Source organism: Typopeltis vanoorti, chromosome 11 (genome assembly GCF_054136105.1).
Source record: "Typopeltis vanoorti isolate ZY-2024b chromosome 11, IOZ_Tvanoo_1.0, whole genome shotgun sequence".
NCBI lineage: Eukaryota > Metazoa > Arthropoda > Arachnida > Uropygi > Thelyphonidae > Typopeltis > Typopeltis vanoorti.
The window spans coordinates 55,218,106-55,240,397 of NC_143559.1; the positions used below are offsets into that span (position 1 = coordinate 55,218,106).

A 22,292-nucleotide genomic window follows, 5' to 3' on the forward strand; every position below is an offset into this window, starting at 1 on the left:
CTTTTCACTGCTGTAGAAGGCAGTAAGAATAAAAGTATGTATAGGCCAATTTGTCTGGCTAATAAGAAATGGGTGATCATTATGGTGGTTTTAATTGTGGTAATATAGATTGGAATGAAGAGACAGCATCTGGGGGGGGGGGGGCAAAGAGAAATGAATTTTTTTTTTGAGAGACACCTGCCTTAGTCAGTACATAAGACAGAGTATACTGGGATCAAGCATCTTGAATGTGACTATGAAGATGACTTGGGTGGTGGCATCACATTAGAACTTTTGTGAGAAAGGGATCTATGTAGAACTATAAGGCGCATGATTATGACAAGCTCAAGGGATAGCTTGCAGGAAGAGGAGAGTGTTGTGCCCCAAGGGTCTGTTTTGGAGTTCTTTAATTTGTCTGTAAATGATATTGGGAAGGCTTGAATGGTAATATGCATTTATTTACAGATGATGATGATGCAAACTTGAGAACTATGAAGAGGACAACTTGCAAGGCTACAACAATGGATGTTGTAGCCTTGCAAGCAGACTTGAATAGACTGTATGAGTGGGCTACCAGTTCAAGGTAGCATAATGTAAGGGTTAATTAATTCATGAAGCACAAATGGGATGCAGAGTATAAAATTCATGGAAGGTGGAGGAGATTAGGGATTTGGGGGGGGAGAAGGGTAGATAGAGACCTGAAATTTCAGGGACATTTTACTAAAATTGGAGTGGCATGACAGAAGATTATGGCAATGATGTTGTGATTCCACTGCATAAGGCTTTGATCAGATTGTATATGGATTACTACACACAGATGGTTACTTGTTTTCAAAAAGATGAAGAGATGTTGGAAAGTGTTTAGAGACAATTGACTAAGATGGTTCTAGTCTGGAATGTCAGGTATGAAAACATATTGAGGGATTGCAATTTGCAGGGTCTAATGTATAGAAGGAGGGGGGGGGGACATGATTGAAGCATACAAATTGGTAGGGGTTATTACTGGATTAATGTATGGGTGGAGATGGGGAGAACTAGAGGCTATCTTTTGAAGTTTTATATGTTGTAGTATGTTCAGGTTTAGAGGAGTAGGTTTTTTGCTTGGAGAGTGGTAGGTGGTGAGTTTGTAGACAGTGAAGCATTTAAGTCATGGTATGATAAGCTATGTGTGAAAGTGGGCCTTCCATGATGAGTCTTTTGACTCATATCCTGATGATAATAATAATAATTTTACACTTCTATCTGGTATTTGTTTAGTAATTTGCCATGTCTCTAATTCATGTGTTACTGGAATGACACATTGGTAAAAATTTATCTTTATTCTCATATTTTACTTTACTACACAGGAATTTTTCCAGTTTTCCAAAAATCACCCGACCTAGCTGAATTCTTTATATTTTTTAAAATGATTATTTTTGTTTAATATAAAAGTTTTTCAAAGGAATGCTACACATTCATGTACTTATTCTATTATATTACTGTATAGTGTTAGTTCTGCTGTTATCTTTTTAGTATTTGTCATTTTTTCCTTTTCATGGTTTATGATAGATCTACTTTATTTCATACTGTATTTTTTCTTCATCATTTCTTCTAGCTGATTTTTGTTATTTGCTATTCCTATATCATTAGAGTATCCTAAATGGTTTAGTTTTTTTTTTACTATTGATATTAATCTCATTGTTACTCTAACCTTGTTCACTTAGGGCATAGTTGGATTTGAATAATTTAGGTAAAGCATTTTCTTAACATACTGTTTATTTTGAATGGACTGCTTTGTTCATATATATAAGGATACAAATACTAATAATAATAATTTTAAACTTCTATTCAGTATTTGTTTAGTAATTGGCCATGTCTCTAATCCAGTTGTTTTTCATATATTTTGTTAATAAGTAGTATTCCCTGCATTTTTCTCTTAGTTGATTCAATGTCTGCAGATGGTCTGTTGTGCTAAATCCTTTTCGGAATCCAGCTTGTTCATTATCCTGAGCTTCCTCTAATAATCTGGTAATTCTTTATTATTTTTATAGTTTATACTTGTGTAACTTGACAGCAAGATTATAGGTCTGTGATTTTCTATCTTGTTAATTTTTTTTTTTTTTTTGAACAAGAGTATTGTGATGGTATGGGGCCCCAAATGGTTAGCATATCTGCTCTCCAGTCCATAAGGCTGCAGGTTCTAATCTCATCATGGGCATGAATATTTGTGATTGTCTTTGAAAATACTAGTGATGGTGGTTGGCAGTAGATGACATTGGTGTAGTTGGGGAATTGAATTGTGGAGACAGAGTTGTAGAGCAAGTGCCCTCCCTCGATGAGTCTTTGGACTCCCTGGAGGTGTCACATAATAATAATAACTCCTGCCCACAAAAGGAGGTTGTAAACCTATATATAATACATTAGTACTGTGGGCAGGCTAAGGATGGTTTTTTCCTATATCTTCTGTTTCTTTTTTTTCTATTTTTTTTTCCTCTGTTTATATATACACTATCTACCAATAATTGTCCAGACAATTTAGAAATTTACACTTGATACCAGCAGGTGAACCCTAATATCGGGTATGTGCACCTTTAGCTTTGATCACCTACTGCACTGTTTGAGGGAAGTTTTCCATCAATGTATGGCAGACATCGGGTGTAATTTTTCTCCATTCCTCCATCAAAGTAGCACTGAGTTCAGCGACAGATCAAGGATGTGCTGCTCTGGACCTCCATTGGCACTCCAATTCATCCCATAGGTGTTCGATTGGATTGAGTTTAGGACTCTGTGCAGGCCAGGGAAGTCATTCAACACCCTTCCCCATCTCTTCATACCATTCCACAACAGCTGTAGGCTTTATGTCATGGGGCATTGTTGTCTTGTGATAGTACCACAGTTCCATTCCATAGAAACTCCACACTGTAGGCAGCACCTGATTATCTGAAATATCAAGGTACTGAGCTGCTTTCATTGACCCATGGACAATGAGCAGTAGCCCCACTCCAAACCAGCTGAATGCACCCCTTCACCAAACTTTACTGTGAGTACAACACACTGTGGTAACAAGCGTTCACCAGGTTGCCTCCACACCCTGCCATCAGACTGGAAACAGGTGAACCTTGATTCATCGCTCAAGAGTACTGTTTTCCACTGGTCAGTTGTCCAGTTCACATGGTCTTTGCACCGAGTACTTTTTTGTTGTTGTGATGTTCGCCTTGTGTGCTACTGCTCTTCTGTGGAAACCCAGTAAATGGAGTTCTTTTTATATACAGTATTAGTGCTCATTATAGTGTTACTGTCACTCTTGAACTCATCGTAGATTGTCTGTGCTGATGGTTGCCACTTTTTACTTGCCACCCATTTGAACACCTTCCTGTCCCTGTCAGCTATTTTCAGCAGCTGTCTTGGGTGTTTTCCTGCACTAGTGATGCCAGAATGTCTCCATTTTGTTGATGGAATTGCCATCCGTTGATTTTGGATGCTCCAGTTGAGCAACAGTAGCACCTATGGACATACCACCCATCCCAGCTGGTGGCATGTGCAATATACATAGGATGCCGCAGAAGAAAAGGTGCCTAAAAGATGTCAAAAAATTATGAGATAAGAGTTTAAATGAACAACAAATGGTACAGAATGGTACATATAATTATGAATGTACGTCGTCTTCCGTTCAGGCCCCTTCAGATCTTCCCGGATCTGAAGGGGCCCGATAAACAAATCAATTCTGAAATTGTATCCTGGACCCGATTATATCACTGTAATATTTTATTAAAATTTACGAAAATGTACCTAAAATAGTTCTTTATTTTTTGATGTATCATAAATCAACTTATGATTAATTGTTGAGTTCCGTGCAAGGGCCATATCCTAATTTTAATCGGATCGGATGAATGTGGTCTGGCCCTAAAATTCAGCTTACTACTAATAACTCATTCTTCTCGACATTCGAGCCTGTTATATTAGCGGGCTGTTAGGGCGGCGTCAGCGACACAAAATAATCGGCGAACTCTCGAGTCCAATGCGAGATATTCTTGTAAAATTCTCTTATCTATTTTCGTTGAATCTTCAAAATTAATTTATTTATTAATGCAAAATTAATGTAAAGAATATTTGAATAAATCTCTTAACTTTATATTACTATTTTATATTATTTTGAAAATTTATATAACTTGAAAAAATTTGTATAAGGGACTAATCCGTATGTAACATTATACTGTAAAGCGGTTTTCATTTGTTTTTCATTTCCTGTTCATTTTATTCACACTTTATTCAAAAAAAAACATTTTTGGAAAGGCTCCGAACATTAATCGCCCACACAAGAAAAATACTATGTGTCGGTCCTGATACCACCAATGTGACAGCCCACGATGACACCTCTCTTGAAGTCACTGAGTTCACGTCATGTTGACATAATACCTGTATTTAACTGCTGTGATGAAATACTGCTTCCTGCTATCATTATCTGTGCACTGATTTCTATGTTATTAACAAACCAGGAATGGTCCATAACTTCAAATAACAGGGGGAGGTATCTGGACAATTATTGGCGGATTGTGTGTGTGTGTGTGTGTGTGTGTGTGTGTGTGTGTGTGTGTGTGTGTGTGTGTGTGTGTGTGTGTGTGTGTGTGTGTGTGTGTGTGTTTCAAATAGATTAAACGACTGGCAGCCGAGAGATAAAAACTATAGAAACACTATATTTTATTTAAATAACCTGCACAGATGACAATCAAGGAAAAGAAGGGGTAACCATAGTAATCAACACTAAATACGTGGCTAATCTTCTTGAATGGCAGGCAGTCTCAAGTAGAGTGATGTGGGCAATTATCAGAATGGGGAACTGGACAATGAGCCTGTTTTGTGCCTATAGTCCCACAGAAGGTTCTACTAAGGTAGAAGTGGAGGAATTTTTTGAGGATTTAGAGAAAGCAGCTGACACAATGAAAAAGGCACAAATCAGTCTCATTGTCCAGTTCTAATGTTGGGGATCTAAATAGCAGAGTAGGAAATGATTGTCAGACATAAAAAAATATTTTGGGAAAATGTGGAGATAAGAGCAAGCTAATAATAATGGCAAATACCTGTTGGATTTCTGCTCAGGACATGGACTTATTACTAACACCATGTTCCAACGTAAAAATATGCACAAATTCACATGGAGAGAAGAAGCAAGGAATAAGAAAAGTCTTATTGGCTATGTTATTGTTGATAGTGATGTTTTCTCCCTGGTGCAGGACACTAGAGTGTACAGAGGATTTGAAATTGGAAGTGATCATTATTTAGTCTTGAGCAGGATAAAATTGAATTTCATATTGAAAAGAATAATATGTAAGAAAGTTTTAAAGCGAATAAAAGTTGAGCAGCTCTCAGATGTAAACTGTAGACTAAAATACATAAAGAATATTGAAGGAAAAATGGAAGAGTTTTAGAACAGGAACCAAACCTTGGAGATTCAGTGGCAAGCTTTGAAGAAAACTCTGATTGATTCAGCCAGAGAGGCATGTGGTGAAGTTGTCTGCAAAGATAGAAAAATCAGAACTCCGTGGTGGACACAGGAAATTAAAGAGGCAGTGAAGGAAAAGAAGAAAGCATATCAAGTTCCTGACAAATGAGTCAGCTTTTGCTCTTAGAGAATACAGAGACAAATGTAAGAAAGCTAAACACTGTGTAAAACTAGCTAAACAGAAGTCATGGGAAGACTTTGGTAAGAACATAGAAAATAAATATCAAGAAGGTAGCATGATATTCTGGAGGTTGTTGAAGAATCTCAGAAATGGAGGAAAGAGTGTTGTAAAAAGAATTAGAGATGATAAAGGTGACATAAAAACTGGAGAAAAAGATATCCTAGAAGTATAGAGTAATTACTTCGAAAAATTGCTAAATGAAACAAGCAGTGATAGCACAGTGGTAAAAAACACTCAACAGGTATACAGTCAGGAACATATCCATACTACTTGAAGTAGAAAAAGCCATCAAAGGCTTGAAATGTGGAAAGGCAGCAGGACTAGATGATATTCAACCAGAAATGCTGAAGTATGGTGGTATAAAAGTCTTACAGTGGCTGCACTGCATAGTTCAGAAGGCCTGGACAGAGGGACGAATTCCCGATGATTGGAGTAGAGCTCTCATCGTACCCATATATAAAAAGGGAAATAAAACTGAATGTGAGAATTACAAAGGTATTTCCCTACTGAGTGTTCCTGGTAAGATTTATGCAAGTATACTTGAGAAACAGTTGAGAAGAATTGTGGAAGAAAAGCTTGTTGAAGTACAAGCTGGATTCAGGCCAAATAGAGGCTGTCAGAATCAGATCTTCACTTTACGACAAATAGTCGAGAAAGCATGAGAATATAACAAAGATCTGTATTTAAGTTTTGTCGATCTGGAAAAGGCATAAGACAAGGTGCCAAGAGAGAAGCTATTGAATACACTATAGTTATATGGTGTCAGTGGGGCATTATATCAAGCAATACTTAGTCTTTATTTGAGTTGTAAGTCAGCAGTTAGAATTGAAGGAAGTACAGGAAGATGGTTTAATGTTAAATCTAGTGTGAGACAAGGATGTACATTATCCCGTGTGTTATTCATTATCTATATGGATCACGTTATGAAGGAAAGTGGTATTAAACATGATATCAAAATTTGAAAAGTTAATGTCAGCTCTTTGTTTTACATGGATGATGTTGTACTTCTAAATAACTGCTACAAGTTTGCAAGATTCCCTGACTAAATGAAATAACTGTTGTAATAGATATGGTATGAAGGTCAGCAGTAAAAAGACAAAGACAATGAAAATAGGCAGAATCATTAAATATGTCAACTGCGTTGTGAACGGAGAACCTGTGTAACGATTAAAACATTTCAGCTACTTAGGCATGATTACTATTATTTTTAGTGAAGATCAGCTATTTAGGCATGATTACTATTATTTTTAGTGAAGAGATGGTAAATTAAATATGGAAATAAACAATAGAATCAATAAAGCTGGTATAGTAGGAAGTCAATTGAATAAATTCATATGGAATAAGAGAGAAATTAGTCAGAACACTAAATTAGCTGTATACAAGACAGTGTTGAAACCAATTTTAACTTATGGATGTGAGAGCTAGTCAGAAGTAAAACACTTGACCAAAGACTGGAGATCACAGATATGAGCGGCCTGAGAAAGATTAGAGGTGTGAATAGATGGCATCAATGGCAATATCATATTAAAAACGAGGATATTAGGAAAGAACTTGACATTGTCAGCATCCAGGAATGCGTTAGCAGAGCTAATCTCAGGTGGTATGGTCACTCAACCCAATGGGAGAGGAAAGATTAGCAAAACAAGTGTTCTCTTCAAGGTTTGCAAGAAAATGACCCATAGGAAGAACAAGATATAGGTGGATTGATACTGTATAAAGTGCCTTAGACGATTGAAATATGAGATCTGATAATGTTGGAGTTTGTCATATTTATTTAAAATTTGAGACAAAAGAAATCAGAAATCGTATGTGAAAATTAATTTTAATATAAAATTTTTGTGTTGGTATCAAAGGCATCTTCAGTACAATGACATTGAAAAATAATTATGTTTAACAGAAGTATTTAAAAAAACACCATCATGATATTAGTAAGACAACAAACAGTTAGTGATTTTTTGATAGTAAATATACCCCCCCCACACACACACACACAGTAATCCTTCCCATTTATCTGCGGTTTCAGTTACTCGTGGTCAGCCCTGGTCCAAAAATATTAAATTAAATGGAAAATTCCAGAAATAAACAATTGATACGTTTTAAATTGCATACCATTCTGAGTAGCAAGATAAAATCTCACACCATCCCACCCAGGACGTGAATCATCCCTTTGTCTAGTGTATCCATCCTATACTGTATATGCAACCTGCCCGTTATAATAAATTTAGTTTAATCCTTTATCCAAGTGTGAGCAAACAAAGTTTGCGCCTGAAAGTATCTTCAGGACTGGGTTAAGGTGGTACACACCAGGGCAACTCGTTGCAAAGGTGGAGCAAGCTACCAACACTCCTATCCTAGTATCTCCTATAATGCAAAACACATCTCCTTGCGGATATGTCTATTGTTATGCATTAAGGGAAGGGCCACTACCCAGACCGGTTTCGACCTTTATTGAGGTCTCTTCAGTGGGAGCCAGGCCCAAGTCGAGATATCAGGCCGAAGCATTTGCAGGTCATCTCCACCTATAGGAATTGCCAATTGGTGTGCCACCCTTTTTTAATAAATTACTCTGGATTTAGAGAAAGATGTTGAAAGTTTATTTTCCACTTGGTTAGAGTATAATAAATTTAGTTTAATCCTTTATCCAAGTGTGAGCAAACAAAGTTTGCGCCTGAAAGTATCTTCAGGACTGGGTTAAGGTGGTACACACCAGGGCAACTCGTTGCAAAGGTGGAGCAAGCTACCAACACTCCTATCCTAGTATCTGAAGCTTGCAAAGGTGGAGCAAGCTACCAACACTCCTATCCTAGAACCCAGTCCTGAAGATACTTTCAGGCGCAAACTTTGTTTGCTCACACTTGGATAAAGGATTAAACTAAATTTATTATACTCTAACCAAGTGGAAAATAAACTTTCAACATCTTTCTCTAAATCCAGAGTAATTTATTAAAAAAGGGTGGCACACCAATTGGCAATTCCTATAGGTGGAGATGACCTGCAAATGCTTCGGCCTGATATCTCGACTTGGGCCTGGCTCCCACTGAAGAGACCTCAATAAAGGTCGAAACCGGTCTGGGTAGTGGCCCTTCCCTTAATGCATAACAATAGACATATCCGCAAGGAGATGTGTTTTGCATTATAGGAGATACTAGGATAGGAGTGTTGGTAGCTTGCTCCACCTTTGCAACGAGTTGCCCTGGTGTGTACCACCTTAACCCAGTCCTGAAGATACTTTCAGGCGCAAACTTTGTTTGCTCACACTTGGATAAAGGATTAAACTAAATTTATTATACTCTAACCAAGTGGAAAATAAACTTTCAACATCTTTCTCTAAATCCAGAGTAATTTATTAAAAAAGGGTGGCACACCAATTGGCAATTCCTATAGGTGGAGATGACCTGCAAATGCTTCGGCCTGATATCTCGACTTGGGCCTGGCTCCCACTGAAGAGACCTCAATAAAGGTCGAAACCGGTCTGGGTAGTGGCCCTTCCCTTAATGCATAACAATAGACATATCCGCAAGGAGATGTGTTTTGCATTATAGGAGATACTAGGATAGGAGTGTTGGTAGCTTGCTCCACCTTTGCAACGAGTTGCCCTGGTGTGTACCACCTTAACCCAGTCCTGAAGATACTTTCAGGCGCAAACTTTGTTTGCTCACACTTGGATAAAGGATTAAACTAAATTTATTATACTCTAACCAAGTGGAAAATAAACTTTCAACATCAAAACCTGCCCGTTAGTCACTTATTAGCCATCTTGGTTATACTGGTATCGCAATGCTTATGTTCAAATAACCCTTATTTCACTTAAAGGCCCCAAAGCGCAAGAGTAGTGATGCTGGCAATTCGGATGTGCCAAAGAGAAGCTGTAAAGTGCATTCTTTAAGTGAAATGATGAAAGCTCTCGATTTCATAAGGAAAGAAAAAAATCATAAGCTGAGATTGCTAAGATTCCATTCACATTCACAAACTTTTATTACAGTAAATTGTTCTATTTTATTATTAGTTATTGTTGTTAATCTCTTACTGTGCCTAATTTATAAATTAAACTTTATCATAGGCATGTATGTGTAGGAAAAAACATAGCATATAAAGGGTTGGGTATGCAGTTTCAGGCATTCGCTTCAGTCTTAGAAATATCCCCCCCCTCTTGCAGGTGATGGGGGACTTTTATGTGTGTTTGTGTTTATATATACAGGGTGGCCATAAATTAACTTTCCCTCTTTGGAGGTATCTGTAGCTAAAACTAATACACAGCATGAGACCACATTTTATATTGAGACTTTCGAAGGCATGGGGAGATGAATTCCGCGAAAAAAATATTTAGTACCAAAAGTCGCCGATAGGGGAAATGTTGACTCTGGCAGAGCTGAAAGCAGTCAAATATTTGCAGTAAACGCAGGTAAAAAGGATTATGCAAATTTTACTGTGGGTACATGACAGCATCATCACCAATTCCACTTAAAAAGGGATTGGGAACGTTCAGGCAGTCATTCAAATGACTGACGAATTGTGCTCAATATGCATCCTACCTTGCCTCGGCATGCTTTACTTGTTAAGTTGTTTTACTTTAAACTGCCCTTCAATAATTTAGAAGGCTTCATAACCTGCATACAGGTCCTATGTCAGCTGTAGCACTGAGAGCTATGATTAAGAAATTTGAAGAAACTGGATCACTAGGAGTTAGACCTGGCAGAGGATGGAAAGCAGTGCAAGAAGAGACAGTAACAAATTGCTACTGTGGTGTTCAACACAGGGACCAGTACTGGTCCAAGCGCTCGTGCCATACCTCGCAAACTTGATAAGGCTTATGGTACAGTCTGGAAAATCTTACGGAAAATGCTTCACTTTTATCCGTATACGTTCAGTCGTGTGCAAGCACTAACTACCGCAGATTATGATAAGCGCATGACCTTCATGCTAACATTTCTTGCCCGAATGGAGGTCAACAATGACTGGCCTTGGAGAATATTGTGGGGTGATGAGGCTCATTTTTATCTGAATGGGTCGGTCAACACTCACAACTGCAGAATTTGGGCATCTTAAAAACCCCAAGCATCCAGCAAGTACCACTGCATTCTCCAAAAGTAACCGTGTGGTGTGACTTCACAGCCGATTTCATAATAGTACCATACTTTTTTGAGCGTATTACCCCTACAGGTTCTGTAACCTGTTCCATTACTGGAGAGATTTATCGACGAATGCTGGAAAATTTTGTCATTCCTGCATTGCAGCAAAGACGATGTTTGGACTCCATAATTTTTATGCAGGATGGAGCACGGCCACACATTGAACGTTCATTACAGTGCCTTTTACGTCAGCATTTCAGTAATGAGAGGGTAATCGGTTCTTTCCGACGACATGGCCTCCTCGATCCCTGGACTTCACTCCATGTGACTTTTGGCTGTGGTGGTGGGGGGGGGGGGGGTATTTGAAATCCGTTGTGTATGTTGTTGGTGTTCCCAACTTGCATGTCTTGAAAGAGAACATAAAACGGGCTGTTAGGAACATCCAATCCAACTCCTTACGCTCAGCTGTAGAGCATGTTGCACACCAGATGCAATTTGTTGCACACAAGAAAGGTCAGCACATTGAAAATCGTGTATGTGGTCCAGGGGACCCTGATTCTGATGAATAAAACATATTTCCTGTGAGTTAAATCACTACATTAATTTCTGTCTCTCTCGCAAGTTGTTGTTTTAGTTTAATTATTATTATTCTTATTATCATTGTAACGCACCACATATCCAGCTGGATTGAGTGACGTGGCTGTCGCTTACACCATTGAAATGTCATTATTCCATTTTATCTGCCTTTAATGTAATTATCTGCTTGTTTTCGCCTCCACCTGCACCAAAATTTTCCCTGTCGGCGACTTTTGGTACTAAATCTTTTTTTTTTTTTTTTTTTTTTTTTTTGTGGAAATCATCTCCCCATGCCTTCAAGTCTCAATATAAAATTTGGTCTCATTCCTTTTATTGGTTTTAGCTACAGTTGCCTCCAAAGAGGGAAAGTTATTTTATGGCTACCCAGTATATATATATATATATAAATAATGCAGGCTAACAGCAATCCAGAAGAATTTTATCATTATGCTGCAAGTAAAAGAAAGAATAAATGTGGAAGAATAACATCACTGAATATCATTCTGTGAGAAACAAATGTGTTGCTCAAATAAAGAATGCTCACTTTGCCAAGGTCTATCAATCAGGTGTATGTCACATGGTGCACAATGCTACTTCATTGGATGAAGATCAGAGGTGCATTAGAATGAGGTTGAAGAGCTTTTGTATTTGCATAAGTATTTGGCAATAGCATGGAAAGGCTTTGTGTTCACAGTGCATGTTATTTATTTTCATGGTATTGATGACAACACAGAATGATAAGAAAAATATTAACTTATTTGCTGATTTTCGCTGATATTATATCCATCATCCTCAAAGCACAAAAACTATTTGCCACAGTACCAAAACAACAACAATTTTGTATAACAATGGGACTAGTTTGGGTTCACAGACAAGCCATACTCTGCAAGAACAGCATAGGTTTACTAAAGGGAGGTCATGTTTTATAACAATATTGTGACTGAAGCAGATAAAACGATTGGATTCATTATGATATTGTTGGAATTTGAAAAGGCATTTGATAGAATACCACATGAAAAGCTGTTGTGTAAAATGGAGAATATGAGATTGGAATATAAACTCGTGACATCGATAAGTGATGGTTGATAGACAGGTATCAGGAAGTGGCCTACAGTGGATGTAAAGCAGCCAGACTTAGGTGACCAGTGGTATATCCCAGGGATTATTCCTTTGCTCACTGTTATTCGATCTGTACACTAATGATATTGGGAAGAATCTAGCAGGTGATGTTCAATTGTTTTCTGATGATCGAAGATAGGTAGGCAAGGCAATCAAGTTACTACTAATATCCAGCACTTGAAGAATGATTTGAATAACCTGAAACATCAGATAATGCCTATCTATTCAGTGTTGGTAAGCGTAAAGTTGTGCATTTTGATGTGATGAAATTTCCATTGGCAGATTATGCTATAATAAACTGATTAGCCTATGGACTTTGGAATTATAATGGAGAGGAATTTGAATTTCAGAGGTAATATAGCAAAATGCAAATATAGTATAGTGCAAAAAACCAGTACTGAATAACTACAACAATATATATTATGGAGTTAACGGGTTTATTAACAAAGAAATATATGTTTACACATGATGATATGAACATCCACAATATCGGTGGTATCTTGGTCGAATAAATCATTAATGACAGTAAATTACGTGCTCAAAATGGACACCTTGTCTTCCAAGACCGGTTTCGTATCGCATGCGAAGGTTCTCTGCCATCTTGGAGAACAATGGTTGGGACATCTGCTGGACATATCGTGTCATTTTATTCCTTAATTCATCAAGGGTTGGAAGTGGATCGTGGTGGAATACCCATTCTTGCAATAAACACCAAACAAAGGCATCAAGTGGTATAAGATCAGGAGAACATGAAGGGTACAGGAATTCTGTGATCCTCGAAATGAGCCTCCCGGGGATGTGTTCTGATAAATAGATTCCAGAACCCCGTGATGTGGGACAAGTTGCTCTGTCCTGTTGGAAAACTTGTGTGTGGAATGTAATGATTTTTGCACAACACATCTTATGCAAATCCTGAGTGAACAGAACAAACACATTCTCCATGTAGCATTCGCTATTCAAGGTCATGGTTACAACACCCTCTTCAGTGAAGTAGGACCCAATTGTCCAAGGTTTCTCTTGGACGAATTCAGGTCTCGAGAAACCAAGAAAGCTGTAAGTTGGTCTGTTTAGGTGAATGCTTAGATGGAGATGGGCTTCATCCAACAACCACAAGCAAAACAGTATGGAGCAAGGACAGATCTTCATAGTCATTGTCCAGCAATGATAATGCTATTGCTTGGAGCAATAACATTATCATTATGGAAACAATGAACAAACTGCTCACAGACATGTCTTAGACTTGGACCATTTGCTCTACCAACTTTGTATGAACAAAAATAATGCTCAGCAATAAACATCTTTTCTTCTAATGTCAACACCATTGCTTCAGCTAAATGTAATGGCATATGCTATACACATGATCTTCTATTAATGTGCATGCTGTCGAACAGCTTATCTCATAGCATGTGTACTGAGGGGAGGGGTGTCAAAGGTCAGTACTTTTTAATTTTTTTTTTTTTCACCATACCATACAATTGGGAGGATAATTACAATGTCAAAATGAGCATTGAAATGCAAGTATAAGGAAGTTCCTTTTCCTTTTTACAAGGCCTTGATATGAATTACCTGCACAACTAGGGTTGAAGAAGCTGTGGAAAGGGTCAAATGAAAAAGTTAATAATATATCAGGATTATGGAACGTAGGTTATGAGAACAGATTGAGAGTCTCTGTACTAAAGATGCCAGTAACCAGAAGAAAGAAGGGTAATTAGAGGTCTATAAACTTCAGAAAGGATGTTGTAGCATACTGTCTGAAAATTTTCATTATATGGAAGGTGGGGAGAGAGAGAACGATGGGGTATTGATGTTAAGTTTGTGCGCAGTTAAGAAAGGAGCAAGAGGTGAGGTTTTACCCTCACATAGCAGTCAGAGAGTGGAACAGTTTGCTTGTTGAAGTGGTAATTACATCTGGTGTGAATGAGTTTAAGAAACGAGCTGGTTTGGTGATGGATGGCCTCTCTTGATTAGTCCCTGACTCCTTGCAATAGTAATAAGTGTTTTTTGCATTTTATTTGTCCTTTGCTGATAAATAGCATGATTGTTTTATAAATAGCAAATTGCCACCACAGATGGTAAATACAGTTCAGGTGGTATCTAGGCATAAGTAATTAATTATCCCAGTTCTAAAAAAGTATCACGCTGATGTTTAATCATTTTGTGTTTTATGGATCATCTGTAGATAAAAATTCTAATAGGGAAAAAAAATTGCATTATGAACCTTACTGAAAAGACTGATACCCTATAATTTATGTAATAGAGAAAGGACAAATATATTACACTATATGGCCATGTTTTGAGAAATTAGAACAGGAAACGTGATGTACAAAATAAAAATAAATTGTAAAAGGTGTGGGTTACACTAATGAAACTATAGTATAGATATAATAAATTTAGTTTAATCCTTTATCCAAGTGTGAGCAAACAAAGTTTGCACCTGAAAATATCTTCAGGACTGGGGTAAGGTAGTACAACACCAGGCAACTCGTAGTAAAGGTGGACCAAGCTAACATCACTCCTATCTCAGTATCTCCCATAATGCAAAACACATCTCCTTGCAGATATGTATAATGTTATGCATTAAGGGAAGGGCCACTACCCAGACTAGTTTCAACCTTTATTGAGGTCTCTTCAGTGGGAGCCAGGCCCAAAGGTGGAGATACCAGGCAGAAGCAATGGCGAGGTCATCTTTACCTATAGGAGTTGCCAAACGGTGTGCCACCTTTTTATTAAATTACTTTGGATTTAGAGAAAGATGTTGAGGGTTTATTTTTCGCTTGGTTAGACTATAATAAATTTAGTTTAATCATTTATCCAAGTGTGAGCAAACAAAGTTTGCGCCTGAAAATATCTTCAGGACTGGGGTAAGGTAGTACAACACCAGGCAACTCGTAGTAAAGGTGGACCAAGCTAACATCACTCCTATCTCAGTATCTCCCATAATGCAAAACACATCTCCTTGCAGATATGTATAATGTTATGCATTAAGGGAAGGGCCACTACCCAGACTAGTTTCAACCTTTATTGAGGTCTCTTCAGTGGGAGCCAGGCCCAAAGGTGGAGATACCAGGCAGAAGCAATGGCGAGGTCATCTTTACCTATAGGAGTTGCCAAACGGTGTGCCACCTTTTTATTAAATTACTTTGGATTTAGAGAAAGATGTTGAGGGTTTATTTTTCGCTTGGTTAGACTATAATAAATTTAGTTTAATCATTTATCCAAGTGTGAGCAAACAAAGTTTGCGCCTGAAAATATCTTCAGGACTGGGGTAAGGTAGTACAACACTGGGCAACTCGTAGCAAAGGTAGACCAAGCTAACATCACTCCTATCTTAGTATCTCCCATAATGCAAAGCACATCTCCTTGCGGATATGTATAATGTTATGCATTAAGGGAAGGGCCAGACTAGTTTCGACCTTTGTTGAGATAGATAAATAGGTGAAAAAATTGCAGTGACTTGAGCAGTTTAATGATGAGGATATGTAATCATAATATCTGAAATTATCTAAATAACCTATGTAGTTTCCAAGCAAGACTAAAAAGGTATAAACATCCTTATCACTTTGGAGTTTTTCAAATTTCTTAACAACTTTATTTTTATAGGATGATCATCTAAAATAAATGGCACAGTCAAGTAGGTTTTTCTCCTGGAAGCTTGTGTTTTTAACCATGCAGTTCATAAACTTTGTTGAATTCATACTCTTTTGCCCAATAATATATCTCTTAATAATATACCCAATAATATAATATATCTCTTAGGATTTAAGATCACATGATACTAACAGTTGTCTTGTCCTTGATGGCTTGGACTCTGCTATCAATAAAGGCTAAGCTTCTATAGCTCAACTGGTATCATTGATGCCATTTCATTGGAAAGTCCTGAGTTCAAATCTCATCTGGGATTCAAAGAACTTTTATAGCGATTTTTTTTTTCATCTGACGGTGAATTAGCCAGTTGCACATGGAATTAGCAGGTTTCCCCCCCCCCCTCATCATGGAAACTCAGGGTTTTCTTCCAGCAAACCAATCAATCAGAAGAACATGCATGTTTTACAGATGTGATGCACTGACTTCACAGCCTTAGCTACTTTGGCTATAATTTTGGCTCCAACAATCACAAGTAACGATAGCTAAGACTTGAGGCTAGCTGTCTACTGATTTTGAAAGGAGGGGAGGGAAATAATCTATTTCCTTACAGGGAAATAACCTTTTTCCTTTTAGAATAAAAGCATAAAATGGTTTCTTCTTATTTAATTTAATTTATAATTGAATAAAAGACTGTTGACATTTGCCATTGTGTTTCAGTTACCAAGAAATCACACCAAATTTAGTTCAACTTTCATTTTAGGAAACTAACATTAGGAAAAGAATGGAATGCCACATTCCATAGCAGATACTGTAATATTTGATTAATGACAGAATTTCTATATTACATTAATTTATCTAATTCTTTACTTTGCATATAAAATTAAAATTTTGTCAAACCAGAAGATCAGATTTCAACAGTGGAGTGAGGAATTTGCTTAATGTGTCAACTCTGCCTGCTTATTTGAACCAGTTAGGTTTTAAGACTTACTTGAATGTGCATCAGCCAGAAGAATCAGAAATAAAGGTGGTGAATTTTTAGCTTTGGTAAATGATATAGTGCCAAAATTTATTGGCATTATAGTGAGACTTGGCTAAGAGAAGAAGATATTCTTACAGGAATGGAATGTGATAGGTACAGTATATGCAGAATATGTGGGGAATTATTGCTGTTGATTGCAGAAGGATTAAATCCAACTAGATTAGAAATACCAAATGATGGTAGTATGAGTAACACAGGAAATAGGGATTGAGGCTGTTTGGCATGAGGTAAAGTCTACAACAGAATAAAATATATAGCTAGATGCTGTTACCAGCCAGGTTCTTCTGAAGAGGATTGTGATCTGCATAGACAGATACATTTTACAGATGCAAGTGGAATTATCAGTATGGACAATTTCAATTATGGGAATATATATTGGAGTGATATAATTTGCAAATTGATAAAAAGATAATTTATACGGTACTGAGGAATAACTGCCTTAAGTAGCATGTGCTGAGACTAATAGAGCAAGAATGAGCATCATCATCCTCAAATTCCTGACATGTACCCTCAAGAGGTGTACAGAATATGATAGTACTACGTGAAAAATTTACATCATTACTAACTTCCTATCTACAATTTTCCTGCAAATCAGTCTGTTACTTGTCAAGACTCCAACATTATCATATCTTATATTTCTATTGTCTAAGGCACTTTACCGTATCAATCCACCTATATCTTGGTCTTCCTCTGGGTCGTTTTCCTGCCAACCTTGCAGAGAACACTTGTTTTGCTAATCTTTCCTCGTCCATTCTGTTTAAGTGACCATACCACCTGATATTAGCTCTGCTGACATATTCCTGGATGCTGACAATGTCAATTTCTTTCCTAATATCCTCATTTTTAATATGATATTGCCATGGATGCCATCTGTTCACGCCTCTAATCTTTCTCAGGACTCTCATATCTGCGGTCTCTAGTCTTTGGTCAAATGTTTTACTTCTGACCTAGCTCTCAGTTCCATAAGTTAAAACTGGTTTGAACACTGTCTTTGTACAGCTAATTTAGTGGTCCGACTAATTTCTTTCTTATTCCATATGAATTTATTCAAATGACTGCCTATCATGCCAGCTTTGTTGATTCTTTTGTCTATTTCCATATTTACTTTACCATCCTCACTAAAAATCGTGCCTAAGTAGCTAAAATGTTTTACTTGTTCCACAGGTTCCCCGTTCAAAAACACAGTTGACATTTTCAACAATTCTACCTATTTTCATTGTCTTTGTCTTTTTACTGCTGACCTTCATACCATATCTATTACAACAGTTATTCCATTTTGTCAGGGAATCATGCAGACTTGTAGCGGATTTATTTAGAAGAATAACATCATCTGCATAAAGCGAAGAGCTAACATTAACATCTCCAATTCTGATATCATGTTTAATACCACTTTCCTTCATAATGTGATCCATATAGATAATGAATAACAGAGAGGATAATGTGCATCCTTGTCTCACACCAGATTTAACATTAAACCATCTTCCTGTACTTCCTTCAATTCTAACTGCTGACTTACAACTTAAATAAAGACTAAGTATTACTTGATATAATGTCCCATTTACAACTTATAACTGTAGTGTATTGAATAGCTTCTCTCTTGACATCTTGTCATGCCTTTTCCAGATCTACAAAACTTGAATACAGATCTTTGTTATATTCCCATGCTTTCTCAGCTATTTGTCGTAAAGTGAGGATCTGATCCTGACAGCCTTTATTTGGCCTGAATCCAGCTTCTTCGTCACCAAGCTTTTCTTCACAATTCTTCTCAACCGTTTCTCAAGTATACTTGCATAGATCTTGCCAGGAACACTCAGTAGGGAAATACCTCTGTAATTCTCACATTCAGTTTTATTTCCCTTTTTATATATGAGTACTATTACAGCTCTACTCCAATCATCAGGAATTTGTCCATCTGTCCAGGCTTTCTGAACTATGCAGTGCAGCCACTGTAAGTCTTTTATACCACCATACTTCACCATTTCTGGTCGATTATCATCTAGTCCTGCTGCCTTTCCACATTTCAAGCCTTTGATGGCTTTTTCTACTTCAAGTAGTATGGATATGTATTCCTGACTGTATGCCTGTTGAGTGTTTTTTACCACTGTGCTATTACTGCTTGTTTTTTTCTAATTTTCATTTAAATGAATTTTTTAAAAATATATGAAAAGAATATTTTCTAAATATTCTTTTCATTTAGCAATTTTTTGAAGTAATTACTCCATACTTCAAGGATATCTTTTTCTCTAGTTTTTGTCACCTTTATCATCTCTAATTTCTTTTACAACACTGTTTCCTCCATTTCTGAGCTTCTTCAACAACCTCCTGAATATCTTGCTACCTTCTTGATATTTATTTTCTATGTTCTTACCAAAGTCTTCCCATGACTTCTGTTTAGCTAGTTTTACACAATGTTTCGCTTTCTTACATTTGTCTCTGTATTTTCTAAGAACAAAAGCTGACTTATTTGCCAGGAACTTTTGATATGCTTTCTTCTTTTCCTTCACTGCCTCTTTAAATTCCTGTGTCCACCATGCAGTTCTAATTTTTCTATCCTTGCTGACTACCTCACCACATGCCTCTCTGGCTGAATCAATCAGAGTTTTCTTCATAGTTTGGTTCATGTTCTCAAACTCTTTCATTTTTTCTTCAGTAATCTTTGTGTATTTTAGTCTTCAGTTCACATCTGAGTGCTGCTCAATTTTTATTCGCTTTAAAACTTTCTTACATGTTATTCTTTTCAATATGAAATTCAATTTTATCCTGCTCAAGACTAAATAGTGATCACTTCTGGTTTCAAATCCTCTGTACACTCTGGTGTCCTGCATTAGGGAGAAACATCACTATCAACAATAATAGTCAATTAGACTTTTCTTATTCCTTGCTTCTTCTCTCCATGTGAATTTGTGCACATTTTTATGTTGGAACATGGAGTTAGTAATAACCAGTCCATGTCCTGAGCAGAAATCCAACAGGTATTTGCCATTATTATTAGCTTTGCTCTCTTTTCTCCAAATTTTCCCAATATATTTTTGTATGTCTCACAATCATTTCCTACTTTGCTATTTAGATCCCCAACAGGGAAAGGACCAACTTTTCCTTTTTCATTGTGTCAGTAACTTTCTCTAGAGCCTCAAAAAATTCCTCCACTTCTACCTTAGTAGAACCTTCTGTGGCACCATAGGCACAAATAAGTCTCATTGTCGAATTCCCAATTCTGATAATTGCCCACATCACTCTACTTGAGACTTCCTGCCATTCAAGAAAATTAGCCTCGTATTTTGTGTTGAATGCTATGGCTACTCCTTCTTTTCCTTGATTGTCATTTACTGAATATAACATTTTGTATTTATTGCTCAGAAAGATCTCACCAGTTTTGGTCTTTTTTGTTTCAGTCACCCCTATTATGTCGATCTGGTACTTATCTAATTCCTCATCTAGCTCCATTTGTTTGCCATTCGGTCTTCTTATGTTGATAGTACCGATCTTTAACTCTGGTGATGTTGAGTTGGGGTGTGCTTTCAGATTTGTTTGAGTAGCTGACTTTTTGCTGTTCGCCCTTATTCCCTGGCGAAAACAACAGGTACCTTGTTTAACCGGGCGACTCCCCAACCGGCATGAAATTTTGTCATGTTGTACCATCATTTTGTATATTGGTTTAAGCCAATAAGAATGCAATTTGATTGGCTACATCCCAAATTGTCAGCCCATCCTCGTTTGTTCAGCATCCAGGTAGATACCCAACAGGGTGCACCACGAGAAGGTGAGGATTGAACATTAGGTCAGAAGCCCTGATCGGTTCTCCACATTCCTTTAAAGGCTATGTGGAGGTCTCCTCTCAGTTATACAGCTTTAAACCTTAAGCACCCCAGCAAGAATGTTAGATCTAGTAAAAGCCTTGGCTACAATTTTGCTGTCACACTAGAAGTGCCGTTGCTAGACCTAACATTATTATTATTATTACATGACACTTTCAGGAATCCAAAGACTCATCAAAGAAGGGCACTACTCTTCAACTCTACCTCCACCACTCAATCCACCAACTACAACTAACTGCAACTACACCAATGCCATGTACCGGCCACTACCACCAGTATTTCCACAACAATCACAAACATACAATGTAGAATGCAGAATCTGTCACTCGTCTCCAGAATTTGCAAACATCAGACTTGTCGCCAGTATCCTCTCTCGGTCATTGCCTCCTAAAAGTAATCTGGCTTCTGGTCAATTTGCTGCTCTCAGAAAGTTATGAAAAGATTAAAAAGCTGTCATCACCAGAGTAGATAAAGGCAATGTCATAGTTGTCCTCAATGCAATGGAATATAATCAGAAAATATATATTATTCTCTGAGATTGCACTACTTACATCTGACTTAGTCACAATCCCACTGCTGCTGGACATTACAAATAAACTCTCTGTCCCCCCCCCCCCAGTTCTCCCTATCTCACTGGATATATGGTGTATCTAAAATTCACAAACCTAATTTCCTCTTCCCCACTAAGATCTATAGTAGATTCCACTGATGCTCAATGCAACAAATTGTGAAAACAGCTGGCAAACTTTTACCCATCATTGGACTTACCACATCCTATATAAAAAAAACTCTACTCACTGTTGACCAATATTCCCTTAAATGACACCTTAACACTCAAAAAGACGATTTTCCTTCTAATATATCTTAGATCTCTTTTCCTTTGCCATCAATTCTTTTTATTTTTCTTGGAAGGACAAAATTTACAAACAGAGGGAATTGCTATGGTTTCCTCACTCCCTGCTTGCCAATTTTTACATGGAAAATTTTGAAAAACGAGCCATAGATCAGCCCCTCTCAAACCTTCTATCTAGCTAAGATACGTAGATGGTGGATTCTCTGTTTGGCCCCATGGCCCAGACACATTAGACTCCTTCCTCAGTCACCTCAATAGGCTACATCCAAGAATCCAGTTTATGATAGAAAATGAAAATAACAATAGTTTACCCTTCCTAAACACCTGAGTGACATGCCCTCCAAATGGTAACCTTTCCTTAACTGTATATAGAAAACCCACTCACACAGGCAGATACATTCACAAACTTTCTCATCACCACCCCTTTCAACTATATGGCATCATTAAAATTTTAACCAATAGCACCTATAATCTTTATTCCAGTGGAACCTCTCTTTCAAAAACTTAACCATATACAGCTGGAAGCAGTTCCTTAGCATGAAAATTTCAATGATAGAAGAATTAGCAATGCATGGGAAATGGTTAAAGAATGTCTGA

General features: G+C 37.3%; 1 protein-coding gene across 4 annotated transcripts in view; it reads left to right on the plus strand.

Moving 5' to 3' along the window:
• LOC150101594 (p21-activated protein kinase-interacting protein 1-like) overlaps nucleotides 1-22,292 on the plus strand; it is a 182,238-nt gene that overhangs the window by 154,638 nt on the left and 5,308 nt on the right. Inside the window, exon 10 of one of the 4 annotated variants that reach the window (XM_090400703.1) lies at nucleotides 1,899-2,005. The exons of the other annotated variants lie outside the window; for them this stretch is intronic. The gene's annotated coding sequence lies outside the window, so the exon portion shown is untranslated. Of the gene's footprint in view, nucleotides 1-1,898; nucleotides 2,006-22,292 lie in introns of those variants that run through there. 4 annotated transcript variants of the gene reach the window in all.